The sequence below is a fragment of the Amblyomma mixtum genome, chromosome 4, assembly GCF_055824585.1.
Source record: "Amblyomma mixtum isolate Tamu chromosome 4, ASM5582458v1, whole genome shotgun sequence".
NCBI lineage: Eukaryota > Metazoa > Arthropoda > Arachnida > Ixodida > Ixodidae > Amblyomma > Amblyomma mixtum.
This window is the reverse complement of record NC_143015.1, coordinates 98,497,858-98,509,114: the sequence shown is the minus strand read 5'-3', so window position 1 is coordinate 98,509,114 and position 11,257 is coordinate 98,497,858. Positions and strand designations below refer to the sequence as shown.

The 11,257-nt window shown below is 48.8% G+C and overlaps 1 pseudogene; it reads right to left on the bottom strand.

Moving 5' to 3' along the window:
- Positions 1–1,495: 1,495 nt before the first annotated feature.
- Positions 1,496–9,477, bottom strand: LOC149347564 (uncharacterized; annotated as a pseudogene).
- Positions 9,478–11,257: the final 1,780 nt, after the last annotated feature.

The following is an 11,257-nucleotide window of genomic DNA, read 5'->3' as shown; positions in this document are numbered from 1 at the left end:
AAAAGTAGCCAATGAAACCACCAAGCTGGGGCGGCATAGATGATTGTAGGAAGAATAACCTGATGATAAATTTGGCGCATAGAGAAGAGAAACACGAAAATGGAAATGGAACCAATTCAGGAGCTTCGTGGTACATGCAAGAATTTCCGTTTCCAAATGGTTAACATGGGGTATAATGCTTAAGTGAGAGTCAAAGACAACACCCCATAATTTAATACTTTATTATTTATGAATTTAATTCAATAATTTAATAATGATATTTTAATACAAATTTACCCATTTTTGCGCTCTCTTTTCCAAGCTTCCACTCCATTGGTTTCGCAGCTTAAAGCGGGACTAAGGAGTCCACTACTGGTTACAACGGACAACGGCGACGGTGGCGGGCAACGGCGCTGACGACGCCGCGAAGCGGTGAAATCGACACCAAAGAGCTGCGCTCTAAAAATTCTGCGGACAGTTTACCATGGCTTAGCGCGGAATTTCGTGCAAAATAGTGCTCGAGCTGAACAGCATTATAATTGGTGTTTTAAGGAAAGTAAATGGCAGTATCAGTCTCAGATATCTAGCTGGACACCTGAACCACGCTGGGGTGGGTGAGCAAGAAGAAAGAGAGAAAGATGTGCCGTGGTGGAGGTCACCTCACCTCAAAACATTAGTACAAAGGAACAGTGGGAGGCTCTCTGTCCAGCTGGGACCTGCAAGATTGACGCCAGCTGGATCGTCAGGCCCCGGCGGCAGCGACAGCCGAAGGGGTTCTGAACTAAGTACTCCAACCACCTCTCAAGACCCTTGAACATTTATTACTGTGCATAATAAACGTTCTACTCCTACTACTACTTCTCCGGAATAATTTCGACCACCTGGGGATCTTTAACGTGCACTGACATCGTACAGCACACGGGTGCCTCTTGCGTTTCGACTCCATCGAAACGCCGCTGCCGCAGTCGGGTTCGAACCCGGGTACCCGGGCTCAGTAGACGAGCGCCTTGACAAGTGAACCACCGCGGTGAGCACGCTCGAGCTCCCTATTCACGCCGTTCAGCTCGGCGAAGTTCGTTAGAAGGCCCCGCCTCCCACTTTGTACTTACGACAGCGTCCTGTGTATCGAGTGGCGCCAGGATGGAGACGTCTGATCAGGTGGGCGGTGCCACGAAGAATGACGACATACGCAAGGTTGTGCAAAAAACTAATTCAAAACCAATAAATCACTCTTTCCTAGTGGCCTCTACAAAGCAGTGTAAAGCGTGGCTCGGCCACCCTAGTCGTATCCGACTGGTTAGAAATGCATTCGCCAGCCTCAGGGAGTGTTTTCATCGTAACCTCCATACCCCCCCCCCCCCCCCCCCTCCCCCATCGTTTGTTAGATACCCGGCGGACAATACGGCCCATCTGATCTCCAATCTTGGGGAGATTCTGCAGGGTTGTATCGATCTTGAGGTTGCGGCGAATAAAGAGTCCCTACACTCCTACCTCATCGTGTTCAGGGAAAGGGCCGCTAGCAAGTGAGGCACTGCGGGTTTGGCCTAAGGTGCACGAAGTCTGATTTGGTCTCGGAGCATTCCAGGCCACAGCGGAGAGCGTGTAGGTCCACGATAGTCGCCGCTTGTTGCTGGTTGTCCTGGATCTGTCGCAACGAACCATGTGTTGCCCAGAGCGTGATGTATTCGGCATGCAGGGCATACCTTATGCATTGGACATCATCAAGCAGTGCGGGAAGGTGAACCATGGGGAAATTAAAGAGGAGGGAGAGAACTGCTCCCTGTGGAGTTCCTCTGTACCTAGAGGGTACGGATCATGCTCCTGGTCTTGGGTGCGTATATAGGTTTGCCGATCAGTGCAAAATAGGAGAGTTTCCTAATTCAGCGCCATCTATCGAGTGAAACGCGAAGCCTTAGCTGCCGCCATTAGCTTGGCGAGCCACTCCGGTAGCATCCGTGCACGTACGCAGACGCGACGCCGTCCGTGCGGAATCGCCCGCTTTCCCCGCGTTTCACAACCGCTGTGTTGAGAATTACCCGCATCATGCCCGTTCACTGTTGTGTGCCACTGTGCAAGCAAAGAGGAGTGCTCGACGAAAACGGCTCGAATGCAAGTACACTCATTATCAACCTTTTCTCATTCATGCACTTAGTTCGTGCGTGACCTTGCGTCTACTTCTTTTTTTGTAGGTGTCCTTCTATTCCTTCCCACGGGACGCTTATGGGAAGAAGAGGTGGCTGATTGCCATTAAACGTGACGAGGGGAAGTTTTTCAAGGTCACAAAATTCACCAAAATGTGTTCTAGGCATTTCGTGGAAGACTGCTATCTTCGAAACGTAGCGGGGAATCGGCGTTTTCTCAGACAAGATGCTGTGCCGACTGTGTTTGCCTTCTCTGCGCCGAAACCTCCGCCGAGAAGAATATTACCATCTAAGCATAAGTTGATATTATATTGTGACGACTGAAAGAGAAAATTCAGGGGGCACTTTGGCTCTCTGAAGTGCTGCAAGGCGAAAGCGTTTCCTTGCCACTGTTTGTTTTTATTTACTTTTTATTTTTCATATTGTTTTTTTATTTTTCTTGCTCCTTTTCTTAATTTTATTGTTTTTATTTTCACCTTATTTTTATTTGGTGTTTATTTTATTTTTATTTTTTATTTTCCTTTTCTTGGCTTTACTCCTTTTATTTTATTTATGAAGCCCATGGATTCAATAGATGCGCCTTTATTTGCGCTGGAACCTTGAGCCTCTTAAAGGGAAACTGCATAGGTTTTAGAAATCAACGACCTTAAGAGGGTCGAATGTGCGTAACTTGGAGGTAAAGCATGCGAAGTCTTTTTGGGCTAGCGCTTGAAATAGTGAAGTAATTGCCGATTAAAATCCGGGCGCCCTTCAAGCTTCTCCGCAGCGCACAACGCCAAGTGGGGGGGCGCATGATGACGTCATCGAAGGTATCGGTACATTTCCAACGCACAAACGACTGCTTTGAAGGAAAAAAACCAACGCCACCGAAGGCGAACCCTGTCGAGAGTTGTTTGGCAGCGTCTAACGCATCAGGGCAGGGTGTGGCTGACGACCGCGGTAATTTGAAATAATACCTTCCCTGACGTCACGCTGAGTTTTCCTGCACTCCTCAAGTGAACTGAGGAGAAGCGCAATTTTAAATCGTCGATTACGTCACTATTTTAAATGCTAGTGCAAAAACACTTGGCATGCTTTACCTACAGCCTACATAGATTTTAATCCTTGAATATCGCAAAATTCTCAAAAAAGTGATGCAGCTGCCCTTTAAGCAGTGACGCCGAAAGGCGCACGAATCTGCCGACGCGTCTGTCGACACGGCTGCCGACGCGTCTGTCGACACGGCTGCCGACGCGTCTGTCGACACTCCTGCCGACGCGTCTGCTAACGACAGTATGAGGCATTAAAGGCTTTCGCCTTAAAACCTCGAAACAGGCATTCATGCAGCATAAACTCTGCCACCAAAAGTGCTAGTGCCGCTACATCGGACCTTGTGCCGCCCACCGATGTTGTCACCGAGCCACCGGAGGCGGCGGAAACGGGCGACGGGAGCATTCCTGCCGAGGCCAGCTCATCGAGCAGCATCGGTGACGACCCTGCGTGCGATTGTGTGTGCTCGCGGGAAATGGCGGACCTCAAGCAAAAAGTTGAAGCTCTGATGGCACATACTGAAACCCTTGAGGCAAAGCTTAAGGGCCAGGCAGAGGAACTGAGCTTAGCAAAAGCCTCTTTCTACAGGGTGCAACGTGAAGGTGAGCTTGTAGAAGCTAAAGATGTGCAGCTTGAAAAACGACTGAGTCGAAAATTTTCCATTGAATGTTTTAAAGACAGCCCTGAATACATAGCATTCTACACGGGCCTTCCAAGCTATGAGGCTTTCATAAGCTTTTATGATTTCCTTGATCCAGGGGAGAACTGCGAAAATGTTAAGGCCTGGTCAAGGAGCTATAAGGAGGGCACTAACAATGCTGGAAGGCCCCATTTGCTGCCTGCCAAGGAACAGCTGTTCTTAGTGCTCCTGGGGCTTCGTCTTGGTCTGCTCGAAAAAGACCTGGCCTACAGGTTTAGGATTTCACTGGCACCAGTATCTAGGCTGTGCGCGACCTGCATTAGCTTCATGTACTTGCAGATAGGCCAGCCTAACCTCTGGATGTCTAGAGAAGAATTAAATGAGTCAATGCCAGCTGTGTTTACCACACAGGGGTACTCAAGTACTAGAGTAATCATAGATGCAACAGAGCTATGGCACCAGATGGGACGATCACTTTCTTGTCGAAACTATTTCCCGGGTCGATTTCTGACAAGGACTTGGTGCAGAAATGTGGATTTCTGAAGCTCGAGTTTCAGCCTGGAGACACAGTCATGGCTGACATGGGATTTAATATAGATGACCTCCTTAGTAAGATTGGTGTCGCACTGAATAATCCTCCATTTTTACGGAGAGACTTTTTCACAGCAGAAGAAGTAACCGGAACACAAGAAATAGCAAAACTAAGGATTCATGTTGAGAGGCGTATTCAGCGCATCAAAGCATTCCACATCTTCGACAGGCCGGTTCCACTGACCATAGCGCCTATGATCAATGAAATGTGGGCTGTTTGTGCATTGTTGACCAATCTCCAGAGCCCGCTTATAGGGTGCAACGGTACTGAATAATGCATGCGCAATATTTGGTAGTACAGTCTAGCCCGGTTATAACGAAGTCGGCGGGAATCGGAAATCACTTCGCTATATCCACTATTTCGTTATATGTGGACTACGAAAAAAAAATGAAAACATCGGCATAGCGATTTATTGCCGCTGAAAGAAGTCGTCCAGCGTCCCCTGAACACGTTTCGCGAGTGCGGACTTCAGGATTGCGGCTTCCATACCATCCAACTGCGAACCAAAGATCTGGTCGAACTCCGCGATAACGATAAAAATGAGCCACGCTTCCAACATGCACAATGCTGCCGCGCTTTCTCCCTGCCTTGCGCACCGCGGCACCGACATAAAACAAAGCGCGCGCTGCCACAACTCGTGCAGACTGCAGTCCAGCCGTGGCGCCCACTGCCTGAGAGAAATAGAGAACCGAGATTGGCCAAGATGGCCGCTCTCTGTGACGTCATCGAAAAAAAATCGTCTCTGTTCTTTTTTGCATTTTTCCCCTGCGCGGCGTGCTCTACCGCTCTACGCCGTGACGCCGTTCAAGGACGGCGCAACACGAGAACGGCGTGCCAGCGATGCAGTGAAGCAACCTTTCGCTCAGCAGGAGAGCAGACGACGCCACGAAAGGACGCCGTCAGCCGAATTTTGCTCTTATTTTCGCGGTAAAAATCGCCTCAAGGACGCAAATATTTGTTGATTGGCAGATTATTTTTCGGTTGGTATTAAATCTCTTCGTTATATCCGCTGACGCGCTCTTATTTACTTCGTTAAAACCGGACCCAAAATGTATTGAAAATGCAAAAATGGGAATGGGAAATTGAAATCCCTTCGTTATAACCGCTAATTCGCTATAAGTGGCTTCGTTATAGACGGGCTAGACTGTATTTTCATCGCTGTAGATGTATGCATTTTTTTCCCTTCTTTGCAAATGTATAAGGGATGTTACTGTACGATGTTTTATTATGCTGCATGCTCTATTCAATGTATAGAATGCCTGGACTCCATCAGGCACAGCACATCTGCCCTTGCATCCAAGACATCGCTATCTGAATAAAAGGTTGATTGGTTTATGGGGTTTAACGTCCCAAAGCGACTAAGGCTATGAATAAAAGACATTAATATCATTTGTATATGTTTCATGTCGAAATGTAATAGACAGCGAAGCAGTCGTGTTATCATTTTCCACGGCCTTTGATGACCTGTAGTTTATTGCTCTGCCAAAAATGGGAGAAGTGTGTCAAAGTAGAATTTGTCTAGCTTGTATTTACATATCTGCCAAGCAGTTTTATCGAACGTTATCCTTTCGATGACAATGAAATGTGGTGAATAGACAACAAAGTCTGCCCGTGTGAGGCCAGTTAGTGCCATTTGGCCAAGAACTTGATAGCAATGAAAATCTTGGCGGTGAAGCCTGATGACTCCGGTCACGTCCTTCACAAGGCATGACCCTTCTAGCTTCGGGAAATCTATATCCTTCATTGAGTAAGGACATTTGACCTCAACAATTCCATGGCTGCCTTCTTCTGGGTCCCAGACTGTCCTATCTGGTGAGGCTCCCAGCCATGGGCAAGCTGGACTTACAGCAAATCCACAAAAAAAAAATCGGCACATCGTGCTGCAGTGCCTGCATTGTCGTCACATATCGGCGTATGGCTTGCTGCTCATTTGAAATGCCGTACCTGAAATGAAGATACCAAAAATAGTCATCCACACTGCACTGAAAAGCAATATCTCCAGTTCACAGAGAAAGGCTGCCAGTGAAAGTAGAAATATGATCATTAAGTAACCCATGCCGAACAATATTAGCTATCTTATAATTGTATTAAACTTTGTTGCACCAGAGTGAAGCTGTTGTATCGAAGTGCCTTCGAATGTGTGTCTGTCAAAATGAACCGAGTTTGTTACAAGACGGTATGAACACTTATGACGAAATAACCTGTGCATGGATGGAAGAAATATTTTTTTCATATCCAAGTTTGAATAAGAATGTACAGAAGCAGGGAGCACTAAATATTCATAAAGAGTTTTATTTCATGCACTGAACTTTTCGTTACTTTTGCATGCTTTTATGCTACCAGTGTTTGTTCACAGCGCTGCTAAAGGTTTTATGCACATCAACTAGCCCTGACTGCCCTCTTCCTGCGATTATGTGATGCATTACTACAGGCCTCTTCATAGGCTGAGTCACTTTGGGATGTTAAACCCCATAAACCAAACCGTTACTACAGAGTCAATGTCCCGGCTTGTGTCCATACCAGAAAAACGCGTCATAAAATGTAACACACTGCAACAGGTCATCCTAAAAGATTGATGCATTTTAAAAGCAGTGCATGCAAGGATTAGTCTGAGCACAAGACTATTTTTACATGTAAAAATGGTGCTTACTGGATTGCACTACCTCGTGACAGGTCCCTCTCGGCAGTCAAGTTCTTGAGCCCCTTCACTGTCGAGTTCTTCCGCTTCATAACTGCACCAAAGTTGGACGCGGTCAGCCGTTGACGGCGGACTGCCTTCCATGCAGCACTCTTATTTTGCCCACGGGTACTTTTCTCCAGTTGAAGAGCCTCGGTGATGGTGAGAGTTAGTGACTGCAAAAAAAAAAAAACAGAATAATATGCTTGCTTAGGTAAAACCAGGTAGACTCCAGCAGCAGCTCTGCTTCGACTAGCAGATTTGTATTTGAGAGCAACAACAATTTGCTGTGCATGATGGTTGAAATATATGTGCACATATGTTTACGCAGAATAAGTAGCAACATTCAGCACTTTAAAATATTATTACACCACGCTGCGTTATACGCACGCATGTTATATGCACTTAAGATAATAAAACTCAAAGCTGCAGCTGTGGACATTTTTTGGACATACTAGCCACATTCTTCTTACCATACATTATTCAAATGCGACATGTGTATTTACCTCAATTATGGCTTTCTGTGGTGGTGGCAGGTGTTGAGCTGAAGCCACTTACACTGATGTTGAACGGATTATAGCTGGTTCTGGTGGAACAGAGTCGGCGCCTCTCACTGTGGAACCCAACTTGATGTCTGGACTAACATGGCTTGAGAAATGGTGAGGCACTAATGGCTTCCGGCACCATCACATACTTCCTTCGCAAGTTTCTCCATAGGAAGAATTTGCTGTTTTCACTGTCATTGCCTGCAAGTGCTCTGAAAATGGGGTTGGTTCCAGTGCTGAGAGGTCTCGTCCTAATTTAAGAGCAGCCTTTTTGACATCCCCTGCAAGCCTGGGTTTTTTGCGCGCTTCGTAAATTCGAGAAGCTTCGGCACACTCTAGACCATCGGGCCGTACGCATCTCCAATCTACTTCGTCTACTGCGCTCCACGATATCTTGTCTCCACGCGGTCGCCTCCATTTCTGCGGCAGTTCCGTGCAAGACAACTCAGGCGGCAGTTCTTCGTATCCTTGTTCCTTTAGTAGCACAATAGACTTCAGCAATGCCAGAGCGTGGTATCACGCACCGTTCTTCCGCGCAGCGCACTCACATGTGCAGCCTTCGATGAAGCCGTCTTGCGTTATCACAGCACTTACTTGATAATGCGATGCAGTCTTCTTCTGGCTTCTAAAGCATCGAGCGGGCACACGCACGAACGTGCAGTCACTGCAAAAGAAAAAAAAGACGATCAAAGTAACTAACATTCCTTACAGCACGAACGAAGTGAAAAAATAGCAGGCACTCGGTTTAACTAGCAATGCCTGCTCTCCAGTGCAGCCCCATAAAGAATGAGACTTTGTATGACAGTTTAGAGAACACAATGATCATTTATATAGCAAAGAGCGCTGGAAAACAATAAAAGCACAGTCGCACAATGTGGCAGCTTACCGTGTAGTGAATGATGACGTTTCGATGGAATCGCACTGAATGTAGCTTTCGGCGACAAACTTGTGGCTGCGGTCATCGTTCCGCTTGCCGAGGCTCCTTGAAGCGCTGTAAGCTTGTATTCTGCCGGTGGTCAGGCTCTTCGGAATAATAGAGAGGCTTCTGGTCCACGACATTGCTAAGGAAGGATAGTTACACTGTCCAAATGGGCTCAGTAAAGCAAGGGAGAACGCGGAGGCTGTCAAAGCAGCGTAGCAGCGGGAGCCGTCGCCAAGCTAATGGCGGACACACCGGCGACCAGTGTTGCCGGACCGAATTAGGAAATTCTCCTATCGTCTGATCTACCTAAACGTCTTGTGGCCAGAGTTCGTCTGTGACTAATACTGCACTTTATCTCCACTTGCAGAAATGTGACAAGAACGCACTAGAGGCGATCCACTGCAAAATTTCAGAGCGCACCCTCGACGTCCCCATCACGACGTCCAATCAACGGCTCATCGATGACCAAAACCTTTGAGGAGCTACGCGAGGCGCACTTCCACAATCACTACCTGCGGTTGAACAAATCTCAGCCGCCAAAAGCCCCTTAAACCGCCTGCACATTGCCTACAAAGCGCATGCAGTGGAAAGGAAGACGGTTCCAGACGACTGGCGCCACGCGGTGCAGCTCCAGCCTCTGCCACAGAACATGACGAAGGAGACTCAAAATGGCTGTCGAACCGTGCGCTTGACGGCCCTTAACGACCGCTATGGCTCTCGCTAAGGAGTCTTCTACACGGATGCTGCTGGCCCACACCACGGGGGATGGTATACGGCCGCAATAATCCATCAAAATACGTACGTTCAGGGACTCACTTTCCGTGCGCCCAACATTACACACGCGGAGGAGGTTGCCATAGCACTCGCCGCTCCAGAACCATACTCCCGGCTAATCATTGCCGACTCCCGGGCAGCGTGTAAAAATCCACAACAAGGACGCATACCTCAACATGCCGCCAAAATGTGACATAGATGCGGTACCGCGACACCCCGAACACACGTGTCATCATCCGGACCCCAGCACATGCTGGACTAGAGGGAAACGAGGTTGCAGACGCCTCAACCTGCGCGCTCAACCACCGAGCATCGCCTCGACACTCAACGCCTGAGGTATCAGAACCTAATCCGGCTATCACCTACAAGCAAATTATTCAATTTTATCAAACACCGCATACCCGCTTTCATCCCCCTGCGAAAGGGCTAACGAAAAGCGACGAGCGTTGGCTCCTTCGCTTGTATACCATCACGGTACTGTGGCCGGCGGCTGTCGGCGGTGTTCAGCATGCGCTGTACGCCGATGACATCACCATCTGGGCCACTACGGGAAATATAGGAGAGATGGAGGAATGCCTGCAAGCAGCGGCGAGCATAGTTGACCACTATGCCACGTACTGCGGCCTCCAGTGCTCCCCGTCCAAGTCTGAATTTGTGCATATTCGATCTTCTCCGAAATGCAAAATCTCCGTTCAGCTTTCTCTCGCAAGCGGCCCCATCCGTGAAGCGAAGGAGCTACGAATACTCGGTCTCTTCATTAATCAACATCGTAAGGCAGACACAACTCTTGCCAAACTCCGCAAAGTAGGCGACCAGGTGGGCCGAATGGTTCGCCGCGTTTCCAACAAGCGAGGAGGGTTGCGAAGTAAGGATGCGATGCGGCTCGCGCATGCCTTCGTAACAAGTCGAGTACTGTACTCGACTCCTTACCTCCGCTTACGGAAACATGACGAAGATCACTTGGAGATAGTACTCCGCAAAATTTTCAAGAGAGCCCTCGACCTCCCGATATCCACTTCCAACGCGCGACTTCTCGCTTTGGGGGTGATGAACACCTATCGAGAACTCCGCGAGGCGCATCTCGTTAACCAATACACGCGTCTCGCCCAGACCGTGTCCGGTCGCCGCCTCTTGGACCGGTTACATATCAGACATGATCACCATACCATGGAACGGGTTCGAGTGCCAGAACTGTGGAGAAGCGCCCTCTACGTTCGACCCCTTCCGACTAAGATGAACAAGGAGGACCATAATGGCCGGCGCCAGGCGCGGGCGAATGCCCTGCACCGCCACTATGGCTCAAAGAAACACGTCTTCTACGTCGACATTGCAGGCCCCTACCGCTCCAGGGGGGAATGGTACACGGCTGCAGTCATACACGAGGGAAAACAGGTGGACGGCCTCTCGTTCAGAGCCCCCAACTCAACGCATGCGGAGGAGGTGGCGATCGCCCTCGCAGCCTCCCATCCCGACTCTAAATTCATCCTCACAGACTCTCGCGGAGCCTGTCGTAACTTTTAGTTCGGTTGGATCACTCCACTCGCTCACTAAATTTTACACCGCAGTACTCGCGACGGCGATCCAACTCATCGCTCAATCATATGGGTCCCCGGCCACCAAGGCATGCCAGGTAACGAAGCCGCCCATGAGGCAGCCCGCGCACTCACTCACCGGGCACCAGACGTCCCTTGGGAGGAGCTTAACCCAGATCACAGCCCTCTCCTTTCTTTTAAAGAAATTACTGAGCACTATCGTGCCGAACACCGGCGATACCCAGTTCCTATGAAAGGACTGGGTAAAGCTGGCGAACAAATTCTCCTCAGGCTCTTTACAAACACCCTGCTGCGCCCGGCGGTTCTCAAGCACTTTAATCCTTCTTTTGACGGCCGCTGCTCATTCTGTGGGGAGGTGGCCGACATCTTCCACATGGTTTGGGCATGCAGAAAAAATCCTTCTCT